Raw genomic sequence first — 22,468 nt, 5'->3', positions numbered from 1 at the left:
TTGCTTCACTTTTAACCCACTGAAGATTTATTTCTATATTTGTCTCCCTTCAGTTTACCACCACTGACCTGACACCATCAAGGAAGACCCTGCTCCCCGTTCCATCTACAACCTATGGTAAGAAGTCCTCTCTAGCATCTTCATCTGTCTGATGTTTTCTCACTCACTTTACTGATTATTGATGTGTTTCATATGTTGTATTTTAAATTCAGGGTCCCAGCTTAGAACCATCTAAGGAGCCGCCAAAAATGTCCTGTTACCATCAGCAGGACATTCTCCACCAGAATAGACATCTGCAGTGCCTGCTCATGAGGCTGACCCTCCAGTGCTGCCGTCCTTTTCCATTTATACATCTTCTTGGCCAAGACGGCAGTATCACTGGATTTACCATCGTTGTAGACTATCCTACCAATATTCTTCAGAGCAAATAAAACATTTCTGCTTTTACTTCATCCTTTCACTGACTAATAGTTTTTATTTTATAGTTTAGTCACGGAAAACTGTATTCAAAATGTAATGTTAACCCTTTATTGACCACCGATATGTTATTTTAAGGCTGTCATTAATGGCCTTTATGCTAGGATGCTAGGCCACCACTTTTTTTTAAGCGGGCTAGAATCAGCATGGCGGCAGCAATTGAGGGTTTAAATGTTCTTGATCAATGTTATCTATCCTATCATAAGCCATCTTTAACCCCTTCCTGACATGGCAATTTTCCATTTTTGCGTTTCCACCTTTTACTTCCTGCTTTCCTAGAGCCATGACTTTTTAGTTCCTATGTTCACATAGCTGTATGAGGGCTTGTTTGTTGAAGGACCAGTTGTACTTTCTTATTCCACCATCTAATATTGCATAAAATGTAGCAGGAATCTGGAAACAAAAAGCAATTTCGCTACAGTTTTTTTTGTTTTTTACAGTGTTCACTATGTGGTAAAACTGATCTTTTACCTTCTTTCTCTGCGTCAGTACGATTATAACACATTTGTATCGTTTTTCTTGTGTAGACACGGCACCTCCTCCTTCAATACTGTCAAAATATGGCAATGTATAGAAGTGCCAGCAAGGTCAAAAATAAATGTGGGGCATACAATATAAGAATCGCCCAATAACAAGCTATGATGACTTACCTTCGAGGTAAATTGTGCCCTCTTTAAAAGAAGAGGGTGTCCCGCAGTATGCAGTATTCTGCATGGTATACATGTTCCTCAGTTGCCTCCTTCAAGGGGTTTTCCAAGACTATTAAATGTCCCCCATATGCCCGGGCCCCTCACATTGAATATACTTACCTCACTCCCTGCACTGCTTCTGGTTCCCCCACTGCCGCTGAAGAAAACATCCAGTGTCGGGGGGAGCAACGTATGGCAGGCGGAGACAGGGATGCTAGGGAGGCTGGTCCCCGTCCCTGCCGGCCATTGGGTGCTCCCCTCCGACACCGGATGTTTTTCATCCGCGCACGGGGAGAAGCAGCAGCGGCAGTGCGGGAACCAGGAGCAGCGCAGGGAGCAGAGAGCCAGGTAAGTAAATTCATTGTAAGGGGCCTGGGCATATGGGGGGAATTTAATAGTCTTGGATAACCCCTTTAATACTTTAAATATCTCCTGCTTTTAATATTTAGCTATTTGGAGACAAAAGTCATATATTCCTAGCCTTAGTGATGACTTACCTTCGAGGGGAACTATGCCCTCTTTAAAAGAAGTAGGTGTCCCACAGTACTCAGGAAGGTATACATGTTCTCAGTTGCCTTCTTAATACCATAAATATCTCCTGCTTTTAATTATTAGCCCTTTGGAGTCAAGTCACATTTTCCTAGTCTTAATGTCACGACTGTGACTGATCCAGACAGGTCTGGGAGGAGAAGGTCGCAGCGACTTGCTACTCGTGATAGCTTGTGAGTTTGCTCCGTGGTTCAGGGTATGTCATCTGGGTTTTGCCTTGTGAACCTTTTTGTCCTGACTGGGAGTGTGTAGGCATCCTTCTCAGGTGAGTCCTGTCTGCCACTCCGAGCTACTATATTAGTTTCACTTTCACTTGCAGTCATTGCCAGATATAGTCCTTACTTCCAGTTCTATTCTGACCTTTGAAGGAGATCGTTTGATGATGTTGCTGTGGAGCTCTTGTCCGGCGTGGACTGTCGTGATTGGGATCGCCTTCTCTGCTCGTGACTCTGCTAGGTTCTCAGGAGGGAGAGATCAATTTGTAACCTTCAGAGAAGCTTGCAAATTGTTCTTCAGGTTACGCCCTAGATCTTCCGGCGGTGAGGAACAACGGGTGGGTATTGTAATTTCTCTCCTGCAAGGAGATCCGCAGGCTTGGGCTTTCTCCCTACCATCAGACTCTCTGGCCTTACGATCAGTGGAGGAGTTTTTTGAAGCCCTGGGTCTCGTATATGATGACCCGGACAGGGTCTCACTGGCTGAGTCTAAGCTACGTAGACTTCGGCAAGAGAACCGGTCTGCTGAACTATATTGTTCCGAATTCCGTAGGTGGGCTACTGATACGTTATGGAACGACTCGGCCCTTAGGAGTCAGTTCTGCCAGGGGTTGTCTGAAAAATTAAAAGACGCGCTGGCGGTATACGAGGTCCCTGGGTCTCTGGAGGCTGCTATGTCTCTGTCCATAAGAATCGACAGACGACTCAGGGAGAGACTATTAAATTTTACGGAGGCCTCTATAGGGCAGGGATCGGTTTGTTATGATCCAGTCGAACCAATGCAAATAGGGGGCGCCACTAGACGGGTGAATCCTCCTAAGTTCAGCTGTAGGTCAGAGGTTTGTTTTCATTGTGGGGGGAGGGGTCATTTTGTAAAGGTTTGTCCCTCAGAACCCAAGAGACCACAAACAAAGGAGCCGCCGGGAAAACTAGAGTCCCCAGATTGTGCGGAGGATAACAGTCTGGGCTTATTCGTTTCCTCCATACGCATGTCTCAGTTTTTGTTGTCCGTTACCGTTGAGGCGGGCAATAAGACTGAGATCTGTTCCGTCTTTTTGGACAGTGGGGCGGGGGTAAACTTGGTGGATTCACGGTTTGCTCAGGCTCTGGGTTTTACTCCAGAACCAATACGCAGAACTATTCCTGTTTTTGCCATCGACTCCTCCCCTCTTACTCAGAAAGAGTTAACTCAGATCATTCATAATATCCATCTGCAGGTAGGGGACCTCCATAAAGAGCATATCTCGTGTTATGTCCTGGACGGTCTTCCGGCTCCTATGGTATTGGGGCTTCCCTGGCTGGTGACTCACAATCCAGTGGTGGATTGGCAGGCCGGGGAGATTGTGGAGTGGAGTGAACATTGTAAGGACAACTGCTTGAGTAGTAGGTGCTCTACACTCTCTGTAACATCTTTACCTGCTTTTCTGTCAGATTTTATGGATGTGTTCTCTGAGAAGGGTTGTCAGGGGTTACCACCTCATCGTCCATATGATTGCCCGATTAATCTACTACCTGGGGCCAAACTACCTAAAACCCGGTTATACAATATTTCCGGCCCGGAGAGGAAGGCTATGAAAGATTATATTTCGGAGAGTTTGGCTAAGGGACACATCAGACCCTCTTCTTCACCTGTGGCTGCAGGGTTCTTTTTCGTTAAAAAGAAAGATGGGGGCCTACGTCCTTGCCTGGATTTCCGGGAATTAAACCGGATAACTATCCGAGATCCCTATCATCTTCCTCTCATTCCCGACCTCTTTAATCAGGTTGCTGGTGCTAAATGGTTCTCCAAAATGGATCTCAGAGGAGCCTATAACCTGGTTCGCATCAAAGAGGGGGATGAGTGGAAGACGGCTTTTAATACTCCGGAAGGGCATTATGAAAATCTGGTCATGGCATTTGATCTTACTAATGCGCCTGCGGTATTCCAACATTTTGTCAACGATATTTTTAGTCACCTTATCGGGAGATTTGTTGTGATATATCTTGATGACATCCTGGTCTTTTCCCCGGATCTGGATACACATAAGATCCATGTGAGACAAGTGCTGCAGATATTAAGGGCCAACAAATTGTTTGCTAAGTTAGAAAAATGTGTGTTCGCCGTAAAGGAACTGCCATTTCTGGGGTATGTGTTGTCAGATTCAGGTTTCCGCATGGATCCAGAGAAAGTCCGGGTGATTATAGACTGGGATCTGCCTGAGAACCTGAAGGCATTGCAACGCTTCCTGGGGTTTGCCAATTTTTATAGAAAGTTTATAAAAAACTATTCCTTGGTGGTCAAACCACTGACGGACATGACCCGAAAGGGATCCGATTTTTCCAAATGGTCACATGCAGCCAAAACTGCCCTTGTATCTCTGAAGGAGAGATTCACCTCGGCCCCTATTCTCGTACAGCCAGATGTCTCGCTTCCTTTTATTGTAGAGGTTGACGCATCAGAGGTGGGGGTGGGAGCGGTACTATCTCAGGGCCCGTCCCCTGGTGAATGGCGTCCGTGTGCTTTCTTTTCGAAGAAATTGTCTACTGCAGAAAGGAACTATGATATTGGCAACAGGGAACTTTTGGCTATTAAGTTGGCTTTTGAGGAGTGGCGTCATTTTTTGGAGGGGGCGGTTCATCCCGTCACGGTGATTACTGATCACAAAAACGTATTATATCTGGAGTCTGCTAAACGTCTCACCCCTAGACAGGCTCGGTGGTCGTTATTTTTTATTGGTTTAATTTTGTAATAACCTATCGCCCGGGGGCAAAAAATACTAAGGCGGATGCATTGTCTCGAAGTTTTCCTGGAGGGGGTGATGTTGAGGTACCAGAGCCCATTTTGCAAAAGAAGGTGGTGGTCTCTGCATTACACTCAGGTTTGGAGGGGAGGGTGTTGGAAGCTCAGGGGGATGCCCCGGCCTCCTGCCCCTCGGGTAAACTGTTTGTGCCAGAAAATTTACGACTGGAGATACTAAAAGAACACCATAACTCCACACTGGCAGGACACCCAGGTAGTAGGGCAACCTCTGAGTTAGTGTCTCGTCGGTTCTGGTGGCCTAAATGGCGCCAGGAGGTGTTGAATTTTGTGTCTGCATGTGCTACCTGTGCTCGTTCTAAGGTGGATCATACTCGTCCGGCAGGGCGTCTTTTACCTCTGGCCATCCCCAACAGGCCTTGGACGCACCTGTCAATGGATTTCATTACGGATCTACCAGTATCAGCGGGGAAGACTGTTATTCTTGTAGTTGTTGACAGATTCAGTAAAATGGTGCACTTTATTGCTCTTGCCGCATTGCCTAATGCTAACACACTGGCTCAGGTTTTTATTGACCACATCGTGAAGCTTCACTGGGTCCCTTCCGATATTGTTTCGGATCGTGGTACCCAATTCGTTTCTAAATTTTGGAAAGCTTTTTGTTCTCGTTTAGGGGTTCATCTGTCGTTTTCTTCATCTTTCCATCCACAGTCCAACGGTCAGACTGAATGTACCAATCAAAACCTAGAGACATATTTGAGATGCTTCGTTTCCGAAAATCAGGAGGAATGGTCATCTTATTTACCGTTAGCCGAGTTTGCCATTAATAATCGTAGTCAAGAATCCACCGATAAGTCACCATTTTTTGGTGCGTATGGTTTCCATCCTCAGTTTTGTACGTTTAGTGAGGGGGGGCCGTCTGGGATTCCCGAGGAGGAACGATTTGCGTCTTCACTTTCTTCAGTGTGGCAGAGTGTGCAAGAAAGTTTGAAGAGAATTGGTGGTAGATACAAACGTGCGGCTGATAGGAAGCGCTCTGAAGGTCCGGACCTTGGGGTGAATGACTTGGTGTGGTTGTCTACCAGAAATATCAAGTTGAAGGTTCCCTCATGGAAATTAGGTCCGAGATTTATTGGTCCTTATAGGGTAATTAAGATCATTAACCCGGTGGCTTTTCGTCTGGAGCTACCTCAGACTCTAAGGATCCATAATGTCTTCCACAGATCTCTGCTTAAGAGATATGTAGAACCTCCTGAACCATTGCCACTACCACCTCCATCGGTGGTTGTTGATGGCAGTCTTGAGTTTCAGGTAGAAAAGATTGTTGATTCACGATATGTTCGCCGCTCTCTTCAGTACCTGGTGCACTGGAAAGGTTATGGTTCCGAAGAGAGAATGTGGGTTCCAGCATCAGAGATAAAAGCGGACAGACTCATTCGGGCTTTTCATAGCTCCCATCCGGAGAGGCCTGGTCTTGAGGGTCCGGGGGCCCCTTGTAGAAAGGGGGGTACTGTCACGACTGTGACTGATCCAGACAGGTCTGGGAGGAGAAGGTCGCAGCGACTTGCTACTCGTGATAGCTTGTGAGTTTGCTCCGTGGTTCAGGGTATGTCATCTGGGTTTTGCCTTGTGAACCTTTTTGTCCTGACTGGGAGTTTGTAGGCATCCTTCTCAGGTGAGTCCTGTCTGCCACTCCCAGCTACTATATTAGTTTCACTTTCACTTGCAGTCATTGCCAGATATAGTTCTTACTTCCAGTTCTATTCTGATCTTTGAAGGAGATCGTTTGATGGTATTGCTGTGGAGCTCTTGTCCGGCGTGGACTGTCGTGATTGGGATCGCCTTCTCTGCTCATGACTGGATAAGTCTATCTCTGATATAAGTTTGTTTGTTGCTGTCTTCCCCTGCTGTTCTCCTAGACATGAGTGATGGTGACTAGTGCTCCCATCGGCCTTTCCCCACTCTAGGCTTTAGGGTGACTGAGGGTTTAGGCATCCTGCTCGCCGCACGGGTTCACACCCCGTCTAGGGTATCAGGGCAGACAGGTGCCAGCTTAGGGTTAGTCAGGGGTGTCCATACTATTCCCATCCTTAGATAAGGGTCCCCCTACCCCTCCGTCTGGTGCGACACGACTGCTGCTGGGGTAGCGGTCGTGACACTTAATGGCCTGACATGCAATGCATCCGATATGTGCTCTGTGACACCAAATAGCCACACATGACTTCATTTCTCCAATTTCCTTCAGCACAATAGTTCTTTCAAGCCTGCCGGATGACTACCCAAGGTGGGTCTAGTAGTGTAGACCATTTTGAAACCTACTCCTGGTTCAGATTGTGCAATTTTGAAAAGAAACTGGAGAAAAATTATGAGGACAATCATATTATGGCTGCCATGCCAGTCATTGCAAGGCAAGTCGTTGTGGATCAGAAGATGGCCACCAATGGACCTTATGAGCCAAAACTGTTGGGTATGTAGTTTTCCTTGTAACCTTTGGCAAGCAATCAAGCTTCAGGCCTCATTTCCTAAACAGAATAACCTCAACTGCAATATTGCAGCTCTGAAGGATCAGAGAGCAGCACAGGACAATAGACTAGACCTAGTCTACGTGTATATGGGCCTGTAGGTATCACTCACACTCCGGCCCTGACCACTAGACTCCCAATCCTGAGATTGCAGGATTGTCTTGAGATTGTGACTCAGGTTGATTTTGGAGGTGTGCCTAAGATGATAAGGGGTGGGGTATGAATCTGTGGCACATACTTCTAGGAGTCCATGACGGAGGACGGAAATAAAATCACACATAGCAGACATTATCATATAGAAATCCAATTTGAATCAACATTTTGATATATACTAAATCATCATACATATAAAATGCAAACTTTTATCAGATAAATTAAAGCTCAGCTTGCTGTCAGTGAACGGAAGCAATGTTTAAAATCAAAAGTCCATTGTGCCTCACAAGGCTGCAGTTTGTTACAATGTTTTCTTATTGTCTTTTATTCATTTTCAAATTCTATTGTAAGACAAAACACACTATATTATACATGATTACTTAATAAGCTTTCCCCATCCACACCCCAACCTGAGTCCCCAGATGGCAGAAGAAGAGAAATAGAATAAAAAGAATGTCTAATGTTGTATCTTCATGACTGCAAAACTTTGAACCCATTTTTTTTTTAAATAATCAATTTGGTTGGATTGAACTTGGATTGTTTGGAAGGTGTTGTCCTATAAAAAATCTACTGGACTTTTCAAACCAGCACCTGGATATGAATACTTTTGTATGAACATATTAAAAATGTATTTCATAAAATGTATCTGTTTGGCCTTACCTACTGTTACTTATTTTCCTTATTTCTCTGTTCACCTCAGTAACATCACTGAGGTGAACACAAATGCTCAGTTCTGTCCTCCAACTACCACCATCAGGATCTCTAGATCCATGTGAGGCACAGGGCTAGTTCTAGCTTTGTTAGAAAGAGAATCCCATGTACCTTTATGATGTCTTGATTTTGTTTTCTAACATTGCTTACGTTCACAATCTTAAAGGGATGTTCCATGTGCAATGTTACAGCAACTCACTAGGACATGGCATCACATAATGATCAGTTTGGGTCAGTCCTGATAATGTAGAAACCAAGGCCATTCCAACAGTTCTCCAGCACATTGGTACTCTGAGCACCCACTGGGCAGGGAATTGCAAGACAACTCCATTCAACCTCTGGAGATTGTGCAACTTGTGGTGATGGCATGTCCTAGTGATAGGATCACGTAGGGTACAACCACATGTTCAGGTGTCACGGTGAGGAGTGGGGGAAACCCCCCCACAGTGCGATGTTAAAAGGAATAGGAAGCTGCTAGGCCAGGACCACAGGATCAGGGAGCAGGTCACCTCCTAAAACGTCCCTAATACTGACCCTGACTCCTAACTGTATGAGCCAACCCAGATGGTAGGAGGGCTCATACTCCGGAACCTCGTGTCCCTACTAGCCCTCGGGAAATCCCTGGACTAGGAGCAGAGTAAGACGACCTGTTCCTCCACATCACGGAAGAACAGGAGTCTCAACTGGCCAAGCTGCAAGGAGAAGGGAACATATACAGCATATGGATATGGCAGGTAAGTGAAACCAGTTCCACACTTACCTGCCACAGACACACTGACTGGAACCCGTGCAAAAGTGCTAATGTCCACACCAACATAAAAGGACACAGCACACATCACAAATCACACAGGAAACCAGAACACCATAGCTGCAATAAGGTGAGACAGCACAAGAACATAAACTTAACATCATGACATTTACTTATGACCACAAGGGTGGCCCTCACTGGAGAAATGGCATAAGAAGACCAGGAGGATGACTCCAGCATACAGCATGGCTGGAGTACCCCTCCGCTTCAGGCATCCAGTGGAAGCTAAATAGCCCAAGCAGCCGCACCCACTCACACACACTAGGATGGGAGTTAACCCTTCCAACATCAGACAGGGTAATGTAGCCACTTAAAGGGGAAATGCACACACAACTAAACCCCGTGCACACCAAACAGGGAAAGTGCACACATACACTACACAGGTTGCCAGAGGCAACCACATGCATAGACAGTGAGCAGCCCAGCAACCGGCTCAGGCTGCTACACTGCCAACAACATCATGTTGCCAGCGGCAACCACAGGTGGGGCAAACAACTCACAGCCCTCACCTGCGGTGAACAACCAAACTGACCGCTGGCAACTGCATGCGGGTCTAAGAGTCATGACCAGGAACATAGTCAGGATTCTGCATGCAATTTTGGAAACCAAAATCAGGAGTGGATCTTAAAAAGATAGAACCTATACAGGATAAATACAAAGTCTCTCTCAATTTACTTCTGGTTTTGGCTTCTAAAACTGCATCCAAAAACCTGACCATGTGGCCATACCCTTTCTATGGTAGGCTTTACTTTTAGAAAAACAAGATAGGTTTCTTTCAAAAACAGCCCCACAGATGTCCACAATTTGGGTGTGGCATTGCAGCTTACCCCAATCACTTCAATGGCACCAAACTATAATATCAGAACACCTATGAACACATGACCCATGGACCACACTCATGGGTTTCTAATTCTGCACAACTTGTGTTTGAGCAGTTTATAGAAGAAAGCAGCCATGGTGTTATAATCTTGGATAGTGATGGACAAACATCGTCCGGGACAGTTCATGAACGCGATCAAATGTTCGCGAACCGCAAATGTTCGCGAACCGCAAGTTCGCGGCGGGCCCCATTCACTTTAATGGCAGGCAAACCTGAAAAACCTTCAGCTCATATTTGCAGCCAGCAAAAACTTACTAGAAGTACACAACATGGCGGAGAGGGGAGGCCGCCATGTACTGACAGAGCGCTAACTGTTCCTGGTGGTCAGGGATGAGGACTGTGTTTCCCAAGGATCATTCTCTACTGGGAAATACAGGGCACAGTATAATATACTAGAATCTATATAATATAAAGATATTAGCCCCCAACGATCAGATACTGATACCCCAAAGGATAGGTCATGTAAAACTCCCTGAAAACCCCCTTCAAGGAATCTCACAGTGGAGACAATGAATCATCACTAAAGTATATTCGGAAGCTTGGTGGTAACCAGAATGACCACCATTGCAGACAACAGGGGTTGTCAACCAAATTTCCTAGGTTTAGACCTAGACAAACTATTGACCATGTTGACTGACACCTGATTTTCACAGATTTCACACAATGTACTTAATGGTTCTCTTACAGTATTTTACTTTCTATCATACCCACAAAATGAAAGTTTTACCTTTACAAATAATTGGGACGAGGGGGCCATCCAAATTTCCTTTCCCATATTTGACCTGAATATCCAAAACATTGGTGCAATTAATTTCCAGAGATGAACCTCTAAAACAAGCCAAGCAGGACCCAAAAGTAAAAACTCTTTCTGGACAGAATGTGGGCTCTTCAAAGGAAAAGTTCTGATCATTATTGCTGAGGGTTACGGGAAAATCTAATACTCGAACAGAATTTTCACACTGGAATCCTGATAGAGGGAATATGAACAGAAATAAAATAGTGATTTACTAAATTAGAACAATTAGAACAACCAGTTTGATAAAAGCCTAAAAAAAACTATCTCGGTCAGTGCGTTTAGAGAGAAGGGAAGAGTAGGGGAGAGAAGTTGTTTGTGGAGGAGGAGCTGCTAGGAGAGAAGAAGCTGCTGAGATTGTAGTCATACTTGTGGTATCAGTCCAATCTAATGCTTGAAAGATATAGTGGTTGAAATGAACCTGTACAAGTTCAAAACTTGAAGTACATATGAAAGGTGTCTTAAAATAAAGGGATGTTATTTAGTATATCACCTATAGAGCATGTATAGATTGACAGTACCCAAGACAAGCAAAGCGAAGAGGAATAGCCACCCAAATATGTTCTATTGGAGAAGACCTAGATAGTGGATCTAGCAAAGTCATTGTAAAGATGACCACACTAGAACATCAGGTAGTATTCTACTTGCACACATACACCTACCAGAGTGAACCAGATGGCACTGGCAAAACAAGCAGAGGGCAATAAGGGGAAGGCCTGTAAATAAAGGATACTCTTTAGTAACCATGGCTGTAACCGATTAGGTCTTCATCTAGAACTGAGGTCACTCATTAAACATGACCTTGACTCTAGCCACTGTACATATCAATGCATAGTAAAATCCTCCACCTTAACACTACCGATGGCTACTGAAGACAGAAGCTTATTGGCCTGGTTATAATTGTGAGCAGTAATGTGCCCAGGTGTTAGATGACAAGCGGGGGTGTGACATGAAGTCATTCTGTCTTGACCAGGGCATTTAACTACAGAACTAGGACACTGAATGAAATAGTTTCCTTGGGTGACGAAAAACCTAGCTACAAATTTAGGTAAGCAATAAAAAAAATGGGGGCATATAGAACTTGGATCCAAAAGCTGAATTTTTCAGATGACTTACAATTTCCAGTAAATGTTTTAGGCAACTTCAGGCGGTATTTTCCAGACAAAATACCTAAAGTAAAGAAATATCAATTAGATGAACAAGCAAAATTCTGTGTAAGAAGAGAGGTAGTGGTAAAAGACTCATACATGCATATGATTTCCAGTGTTGGGGTACCTTTTGAGTGGGTTATCAGGAAGCAATCCATAGCTCATGCCATAAGTTCGCCAAACACAGGGTCTAACTGTCCAAGAGGCAAAAAAAGGGCAATTGTCTCAGAGCTCCAACTGTTTAGTTGTCTCCATTGTCCCAATTTTACCATAAGAGGGATCCACAGGCATCTAGATTCAGGGGTTTCTATAACTACAAAGGAACAAATCCAATGAACTGCACCTCTATCACCCAAAACCCTCTCCTGGCCCATATTTAACTCTAATAGGGCATACTGTTGAGCAGATAGAGAGGAGGACAACTCTGAAGTGATGGAGGAGAATGTGGGGTAACTTCAACCATAGATAAGTTGGACATCATATGCCATTTGTTATTATTTAGGTCACGGACGGATCTAATTTCCCCTCGAGAACAGGGAAACAGAAAGAGAGAAAGAGAGCGCACAATAGTGTAATATGTTCAAACGGGTAAAGATATCAAGGTGAGAAATATCCAAACTCACCTTATGGAGTTGTGCTCCGGCAGGCACAACTCTACTGAAAACTTTGATGAGAATAAGACCTTTAGACCAGGACTGCAGCCGCAGGTTTTGTGGTCTCTTGGATGGGATGTCCAGTCCCCCAAGAGAAATTAGTGGTGAAGAAAAGAGGTTCTGCGTCGGCGCGAAATCACTAGTTCAAGCGGTCTTATAGATGTAATCTTCTTTTAATCAGAAACAACGCGTTTCGGGGATCAAAGACTCCCCTTCATCAGGTTTCACAAACATATAACAGGTATTATTGCAAGGTAATATTTATAGGTAAATTCTTTCAAAAAAACCGCCAAAAGGATGCACCTGGGTGACGCGCCTTGTGGGAGGAGCCATCACCAGGTGTCATCCAATACATGCAGGTCTTCTTAACATACATAGCATTGGATGGAGGTGATTAGCTTTTTATAGTGTTGTAGCTGAGATCGCTTCTTTATTTAGTTGTAATTTGCCACCGATTGTGAGATTCATAAAAACATATATAATTCCCGGTCATGTGATCGCTCGTACAGGCGTCACATGACTCGGGAGTCCGGAAGTGTTTTGCTGGCTCATCTAGCCGGGCGGAAGCAGCAGTGCTAGGATTACCCTGGCAACGCATGCTCACACAAACAGTCTGAGCCGGCGGCAGGAGTCCATAGCAGGGGGTATCACATGATCGCAGATATGTGGTCATGTGACCTGTCGTCTTCCAGCACGGCACTGTGGATCTGTATGTTTTGTCTTCTACAGGCACAGGGTTAGTTTTTAGACCTATTTAGACCGATCCTTATTATCTATATATATATGGAGCTCATATAGAGAAAAGGACAAATATATAAATAAGGCATCCTATTTCATAGGTCATACCATATTTTATATAGTTATAGGGCTAATTTCCAACCTATTTTACACGCTATGTATTCAGTGTAGAAAAATACATAGCAAAGGGAAGAGTGTATGTAGCAGCCAATGGATCATAAATTGACATAAAATTGGCTAATATAAAGTTATAATGTTAAAAACACATACGGTAGATATAGAATAAAAAATACAGACAATATACAATAATGATGCATATACGTATATATATATACATACATACAAGATATATAAAAATGTATAAATATGAAGATAAATGAAATTGTATAGAAAAAATATATATATTGTATAAAAAATTGTATAAAAAAATAAAATAAAAATATAGCAATTTTTTATAGCAATTGATGTTTGTTCTTTCTTTTTAAAGATTAATTTCAAAGGCCTCATTGAGCCCATACGGATTGAGGCTATTAAGTTTGAATATCCAATACATCTCCCGACGTCTGATGTATTGGACGTCTGTTTGGAGATGTATTGGAATGAGTTCAATGGGTGTTATCATGAACCCTGCAGTATTGCCATCATGATGTTCCGCCGCATGTCTGGAAACGCTGTGTTTCATATATCTTTTCCGGATTTTCAAACGATGTGTGTTAAAACGTTTGCGTAGGGTTTGTATTGTACGGCCTACATATTGTAGGTGGCAGGGGCACTCTAATAGATAGATGATAAAGTTGGAGTTACAGGTCAGATGATGTTGAATTTGAAATAATTCCCCGGTACTCTTACTATGAAAGGAAGATCGTTGATTAATGCTATTACAGCAGAGGCATCTTGAGTGACCGCATTTGAAACTTCCTTTGGGGGCCTCAGTATCCAAATCATTGTTAGCGGAATGTGTTATTGGTCTCATTTTGCTCGGAGCTAAGATATTTTTCAAAGTTTTAGCTCTTCTGTATGTAAATTTGGGATTCTCCGGAATAATTTGGCTGAGTATGGGATCCCTTTTGAGGATATGCCAGTGTTTCCCCAGTGTCGCCTTAATGGCGTTGTGATTTTGGTTGTAGGTTGTTATGAAATTATAACAATACGAGTTGGTCTCATTTTTATCCTCTCTTCTTTGGGGTGGGGCTAAGCTTTCTAATTGAGTTAGCCTATTTGCTTTTTCTCTGGCACCAACAATGATGTTACTAGGGTACCCCTTTTGGTTAAACCGGGATGTCAGAATGTTACATTGTAAGTCAAAGTCTGAATCCAATGTGCAATTTCTGCGGATCCTTTTAAATTGGCTGAAGGGGACATTTGACTTCCACTTTCTATAATGTGTACTGCCAAAGTCAAGATAGCTGTTGCTATCTACCTTTTTGAAGAAGGTACGTGTATTAATTTCATTATTCAGGATGAAAATTTCTAGATCCAAGAATTCAGTTTTTGTTTTGTCATATGTGCCTGTAAATTTGATCCCCCAGTTATTGGTATTTAGATGAGATATGAATTCCTCTATTGTAGATTGTTCGCCTTCCCAAATGAAGATCAAATCATCGATATATCTTTTAAAGTAGATGATGTTTTTGTGCCAGAACTTGGTTTGGTATATGAAGTGTTCTTCAAACCTACCCATAAACAGATTCGCGAAGCTTGGCGCGAAACGCGTCCCCATCGCGGTGCCCCGTATCTGTTTATAGGTCTGGTCCTGAAAGGAGAATATATTGTGGGTGAGGATAAATTCCATCCCATTGCGTATGAATTTTTTTTGCTCTAGGGGCATATCGATATCATTGTTTAGAAAGGTAGACACACATTCCAATCCTAGGTTGTGGGGTATGTTCGTATACGAACATACCCCACAACCTAGGATTGGAATGTGTGTCTACCTTTCTAAACAATGATATCGATATGCCCCTAGAGCAAAAAAATTTCATACGCAATGGGATGGAATTTATCCTCACCCACAATATATTCTCCTTTCAGGACCAGACCTATAAACAGATACGGGGCACCGCGATGGGGACGCGTTTCGCGCCAAGCTTCGCGAATCTGTTTATGGGTAGGTTTGAAGAACACTTCATATACCAAACCAAGTTCTGGCACAAAAACATCATCTACTTTAAAAGATATATCGATGATTTGATCTTCATTTGGGAAGGCGAACAATCTACAATAGAGGAATTCATATCTCATCTAAATACCAATAACTGGGGGATCAAATTTACAGGCACATATGACAAAACAAAAACTGAATTCTTGGATCTAGAAATTTTCATCCTGAATAATGAAATTAATACACGTACCTTCTTCAAAAAGGTAGATAGCAACAGCTATCTTGACTTTGGCAGTACACATTATAGAAAGTGGAAGTCAAATGTCCCCTTCAGCCAATTTAAAAGGATCCGCAGAAATTGCACATTGGATTCAGACTTTGACTTACAATGTAACATTCTGACATCCCGGTTTAACCAAAAGGGGTACCCTAGTAACATCATTGTTGGTGCCAGAGAAAAAGCAAATAGGCTAACTCAATTAGAAAGCTTAGCCCCACCCCAAAGAAGAGAGGATAAAAATTAGACCAACTCGTATTGTTATAATTTCATAACAACCTACAACCAAAATCACAACGCCATTAAGGCGACACTGGGGAAACACTGGCATATCCTCAAAAGGGATCCCATACTCAGCCAAATTATTCCGGAGAATCCCAAATTTACATACAGAAGAGCTAAAACTTTGAAAAATATCTTAGCTCCGAGCAAAATGAGACCAATAACACATTCCGCTAACAATGATTTGGATACTGAGGCCCCCAAAGGAAGTTTCAAATGCGGTCACTCAAGATGCCTCTGCTGTAATAGCATTAATCAACGATCTTCCTTTCATAGTAAGAGTACCGGGGAATTATTTCAAATTCAACATCATCTGACCTGTAACTCCAACTTTATCATCTATCTATTAGAGTGCCCCTGCCACCTACAATATGTAGGCCGTACAATACAAACCCTACGCAAACGTTTTAACACACATCGTTCGAAAATCCGGAAAAGATATATGAAACACAGCGTTTCCAGACATGCGGCGGAACATCATGATGGCAATACTGCAGGGTTCATGATAACACCCATTGAACTCATTCCAATACATCTCCAAACAGACGTCCAATACATCAGACGTCGGGAGATGTATTGGATATTCAAACTTAATAGCCTCAATCCGTATGGGCTCAATGAGGCCTTTGAAATTAATCTTTAAAAAGAAAGAACAAACATCAATTGCTATAAAAAATTGCTATATTCTTATTTTATTTTTTTTATACAATTTTTTATACAATATATATATTTTTTCTATACAATTTCATTTATCTTCATATTTATACATTTTTATATATCTTGTATGTATGTATATATATATACGTATATGCATCATTATTGTATATTGTCTGTATTTTTTATTCTATATCTACCGTATGTGTTTTTAACATTATAACTTTATATTAGCCAATTTTATGTCAATTTATGATCCATTGGCTGCTACATACACTCTTCCCTTTGCTATGTATTTTTCTACACTGAATACATAGCGTGTAAAATAGGTTGGAAATTAGCCCTATAACTATATAAAATATAGTATGACCTATGAAATAGGATGCCTTATTTATATATTTGTCCTTTTCTCTATATGAGCTCCATATATATATAGATAATAAGGATCGGTCTAAATAGGTCTAAAAACTAACCCTGTGCCTGTAGAAGACAAAACATACAGATCCACAGTGCCGTGCTGGAAGACGACAGGTCACATGACCACATATCTGCGATCATGTGATACCCCCTGCTATGGACTCCTGCCGCCGGCTCAGACTGTTTGTGTGAGCATGCGTTGCCAGGGTAATCCTAGCACTGCTGCTTCCGCCCGGCTAGATGAGCCAGCAAAACACTTCCGGACTCCCGAGTCATGTGACGCCTGTACGAGCGATCACATGACCGGGAATTATATATGTTTTTATGAATCTCACAATCGGTGGCAAATTACAACTAAATAAAGAAGCAATCTCAGCTACAACACTATAAAAAGCTAATCACCTCCATCCAATGCTATGTATGTTAAGAAGACCTGCATGTATTGGATGACACCTGGTGATGGCTCCTCCCACAAGGGGCGTCACCCAGGTGCATCCTTTTGGCGTTTTTTTTTAAAGAATTTACCTATAAATATTACCTTGCAATAATACCTGTTATATGTTTGTGAAACCTGATGAAGGGGAGTCTTTGATCCCCGAAACGCGTTGTTTCTGATTAAAAGAAGATTACATCTATAAGACCGCTTGAACTAGTGATTTTGCGCCGACGCAGAACCTCTTTTCTTCACCATTTGTTATTATTTGGCGCTATATGATGCTATAGAGATGGGCACTGGATTCTAGAATTGTGGTATATGGTGGTTGATGGGTTGGGGGCTGGAGGCTTTACATGGGCATCCATAGACATTTATGGATAAAGGTGTTAACCCTCTCAAGAATGTCTTCAACTTCATCCAGGTTTTATCTACATTGACTTCTACACATTTTTTTTACATTAATTTGGCATCATAAACTTGCCAGGTTTAGTACGTCGCCCCTTGATGACTACCACTGCCTTTATCTTCTTTCTTTTACGTTTCCTCTTCCTTTTCTTCTCCATTTTTTGAGCCGGTAGAGGAATGGGTGATTCTGTGGCAGTTTCTGGAGGTGGAGACTTCTCTTCTGAATCCTGGTCAATCTTGCAAGGTTGATGGAACTTTTTGCTTGTTTTGTCTATGGAAAATCTGGAGAAAAAAAAACATTCAAAACATTTATTGTTGTCTACATTATGTTTTTTGGAAGAGGTCACCACCCCCCTTATTAGATTTCATCAGTGTGAACGATTAAGCCAAGTATTTAATACTGACCCCGATGCTACTCACTACTAGTGATGATCCAATCTGGATATGTTTCATTAATTCTACGACTCGTTTTTTTCTCCTGCACATGTATTGTCTTAGTCCCAGTTTCTTATGTTATGTTTCAACCAAGATCAAGATGATATGATACTCACAGATCACCTAGGCTCAGTCAACAACTTACTTTCTCATAGAAACTTATTTTTGATGGATGTGTCCCTAGATGATAAACTGATTCTGGGGAATCCCTGTGATCAACTGAAGTTAGGCAACCTAGCAGCATGTGTTCAAGGTGTAGACAGCCCTTAGAACATTATAGTGGACTTCATATGTTTAGGTAGTCTCTGACTTTTCACTCACTTACCCCTCCTTCTTGATAGGTGTGCCATAGGCAATCAAATTGCTGTCTACAGGAGTTCTGTTGAGAAAAATCAATAGATGTAAGTACTGTATACAGATGTGTCCTTCCTTACAGTTTCTGTTGGCTTGAGAGCTTCTCAAGACGAATGGCTTGAATTCTCCAGCTTGAAAAATACAACTTTAGCATTACTCTGTTGGGGGTGTTTAGAGTAGCAGAAAAATTTTCTGGACATCTAATTTCTGGATATCTTGGACCAAGAGGAAAAGTAATGAATGACACATCTGTATGTACATGGTGGCATGGCTCCATATACAGCAATAGCCATTGTGACAATAACCTGAATCCCACCTACCATCACCCTCAAAGTAGAATATCAAAGTGGTTTCCGACCCTCGAAGCTGTTTTTCTTCTGCCCTCGAAAGTGCTTAGCTTCAAGGTAAAAAAGTCACTTACCTGTTCACCAGTGCTCCATTATAGCACTGAAGGTCCTCTCTTTGCTGCTTCTGGTGACCTAAAGACCAGAAGTGTAGCATCCCATCCATCATCACCTCTGCAGCCATTCACTGACCTTAGCAGTGACGTGTCTTTAAGAGACACAAAACCTCTGAGGCCAGTGAATAGACGCAGCAGTGCACATGATGGCATCAGGGTGTAAACCTCTAGTCCACAGGGGACCAGAAGCATTGGAGATTGGACCCTCGGCACTGGAATAGAGCATCGGTGAACAGATAAGTGGCTTTGTTTCTTTATGCTAAGCACATTAGGGAGCACATGTTAAACTGCTTTGTTGGTTGGACAACCACTTTTAAAAGGATATTACCAATTGGAACATTTATGGCAAATTGATAGAATATACCATAAGTCTCCTATAGGTGCAGGACAGGTCCCACTTCTGGAGAATGGAGCCCTGAAGCGAATGGAGAGGAAACTGCCACTGTCCATTCGCTTCTATGGCACTGCAAAAATTAGCCGAGCCCCTGGGATCTGCTTCTATGTAAAAAATAGGGCCTTAAGTGAATGCACAGTAAGGTGCACATGTGTGGTGTGGTGGTAGCCTGTTTTTAAGATAGGAGCGCGTGCCAGAGGTGGACATTTATGGAACAACCCCTTTTAATGAGCAGCATCTGTGGGTAAAGGTGGGGGAAAGGTGTTATATGAAATATTTCTATGATTTCTATGTACAGTAGTGGGCAAAAGTTTTGAGAATGACACAAATATTAGTTTTCACAAAGTTTGCTGCTAAACTGCTTTTAGATCTTTGTTTCAGTTGTTTCTGTGATGTAGTGAAATATAATTACACACACTTCATACGTTTCAAAGGCTTTTATCGACAATTACATGACATTTATGCAAAGAGTCAGTATTTGCAGTGTTGGCCCTTCTTTTTCAGGACCTCTACAATTCGACTGGACATGCTCTCAATCAACTTCTGGGCCAATTCCTGACTGATAGCAACCCATTCTTTCATAATCACTTCTTGGAGTTTGTCAGAATTAGTGGGTTTTTGTTTGTCCACCCACCTCTTGAGGATTGACCACAAGTTCTCAATGGGATCTGGGGAGTTTCCAGGCCATGGACCCAAAATGTCAAAGTTTTGGTCCCCGAGCCACTTAATTATCACTTTTGCCTTATGGCACGGTGCTCCATCGTGCTGAAAAATGCATTGTTCTTCACCAAATTGTTGTTGGATTGTTGGAAGAAGTTTCTGTTGGAGGGTGTTTTGGTACCATTCTTTATTCATGGCTGTGTTTTTGGGCAAAATTGTGAGTGAGCCCACTCCCTTGGATGAGAAGCAACGCCACACATGAATGGTCTCAGGATGCTTTACTGTTGGCATGACACAGGACTGATGGTAGCGCTCACCTTTTCTTCTCCGGACAAGCCTTTTTCCAGATGCCCCAAACAATCGGAAAGAGGCTTCATCGGAGAATATGACTTTGCCCCAGTCCTCAGCAGTCCATTCACCAAACTTTCTGCAGAAGATCAATCTGTCCCTGATGTTTTTTTTGGAGAGAAGTGGCTTCTGTGCTGGCCTTCTTGACACCAGGCCATCTTCCAAAAGTCTTCGCCTCACTGTGCGTGCAGATGCGCTCACACCTGCCTGCTGCCATTCCTGAGCAAGCTCTGCACTGGTGGCACTCCGATCCCGCAGCTGAATCCTCTTTAGGAGACGATCCTGGCGCTTGCTGGACTTTCTTGGACGCCCTGAAGCCTTCTTAACAAGAATTGAACCTCTTTCCTTGAAGTTCTTGATGATCCTATAAATTGTTGATTGAGGTGCAATCTTAGTAGCCACAATATCCTTGCCTGTGAAGCCATTTTTATGCAACGCAATGATGGCTGCACGCGTTTATTTGCAGTTCACCATGGTTAACAATGAAAGAACAATGATTTCAAGCATCACCCTCCTTTTAACATGTCAAGTCTGCCATTTTAACCCAATCAGCCTGACATAATGATCTCCAGCCTTGTGCTCGTCAACATTCTCACCTGAGTTAACAAGACGATTACTGAAATGATCTCAGCAGGTCCTTTAATGACAGCAATGAAATGCAGTGGAAAGTTTTTTTTGGGATTAAGTTAATTTTCATGGAAAATAAGGACTATGCAATTCATCTGATCACTCTTCATAACATTCTGGAGTATATGCAAATTGCTATTATAAAAACTTAAGCAGCAACTTTTCCAATTTCCAATATTTATGTAATTCTCAAAACTTTTGGCCACGACTGTACATTCCAGTCCCATAGTGATCTCCACGGTCCACGAGTAGTTTTTCTCGCACCTTTATGATCACTTACATTTTCTCGTGGGCAGGAGAATCATCTGGGATCACTGCCATGTCTACAGGATAACTCTAGAGATAAACAGAGAAATAAAAATATATAAATACCAAATCTATCAGAATCACCTATGTCTCTCATCTACCACCTGCCATGGGCTGCAGTAGAGTGCACTGCATCAAGCAGGGGGTCGGCGTATTGATGCCCTATGCTTAGGACAGGCCATTAAAGGGGTTGTCAAGGAGTAGAATATTGATGTCCCAGTAGAATAGGGCTGAACACTGTATGGAACTGTTAGTGGCGTAAGTAGAGAAGTAAGGGCCCCATAGCAAGGATCAAACCAGGCCCCCCACACAGGACAGAAGGGTTTCCGCCTAAACCCCTTTAGTTGACCCTTGGGCCATTTTTTCCACCGCCTCATTTGCTAAAAGTTGTTCCTTTAGAGGGTAGAGTCCTGACCAAGTTTTCACCCCCAGTAGAAGAGGGGATTATCCCTCTAGCCCTGGGCCCCATAGCAGTCGCATGGTCTGCCGCTATGGTAGTTACGACCAATCCTACCTCTGCACAACACAACTGATCGTCTCAGACACATGAAGGCAAGAGGTTCTACAAATTAACTCTCGACATACCTGTTAATTAAAAAAACATTCCAGGTGACTACCTCATGAAGCTGAGGGTTTGTCTCCTCTGAGACATTGGTGGTGAATTGATAGAAAATGCTACCAATGTTCAAAAGGTGAGCGTCCTGCCCCTGGGACCCACAGCTATCTCCAGAACAGGACCCCTGAAGTGAGAGGAGAGCAGCCAGGCCGCCTTCCATTCATTTCTATGGGACTGCCGAAAATAGCTCTCAGCTACCTCCAGTATTCCCATAGAAGTTGATGGAGCAGTGGCCGTGCTTGCGCAGCGTGCTCTTTATTCATAACTATGAGACGCACTCACTCCAGGTATTTTCTGAACTCCCATAGAAATTAACTGAGAGCAAGCTGTGCATGCGCGGTGCACTTTATTTCACTTTAGGGGGCCGTTCTGGAAATAGGTGGGGATTCCAGAGGTGGGACTAGTGATGTGTCATCGAAGTTCCAGATGTGTCAAGCCCTTTAATTAAGTGTTCTTGCATGGCAAGACCACTTACTGTTATCTCACATTTATATAATAGCCAAATTTACCACCCTAACTCCTCCCACAGATAGACATAGACAGTAATATACCGAAACGTGCGGATTGTTCCCGATTGGTGTGCTATTTCTTTGTGGAACGTTTTCGCCGAATTGTTTACGAAA

The 22,468-nt window shown here is 42.9% G+C and overlaps 1 long non-coding RNA gene across 1 annotated transcript; it reads left to right on the top strand.

Annotated features, from left to right (window-relative positions):
- Positions 1–8,307: 8,307 nt before the first annotated feature.
- LOC120986854 lies at positions 8,308–9,605 on the top strand. Its single transcript, XR_005775816.1, has 2 exons — positions 8,308–8,464; positions 9,444–9,605. It is a non-coding gene; the product is annotated as an uncharacterized LOC120986854 (long non-coding RNA).
- The last annotated feature ends 12,863 nt before the right edge of the window (positions 9,606–22,468 follow it).

Source organism: Bufo bufo, chromosome 1 (assembly GCF_905171765.1).
Source record: "Bufo bufo chromosome 1, aBufBuf1.1, whole genome shotgun sequence".
Taxonomy (NCBI): domain Eukaryota; kingdom Metazoa; phylum Chordata; class Amphibia; order Anura; family Bufonidae; genus Bufo; species Bufo bufo.
This window is presented reverse-complemented; position numbering and strand designations above follow the sequence as displayed.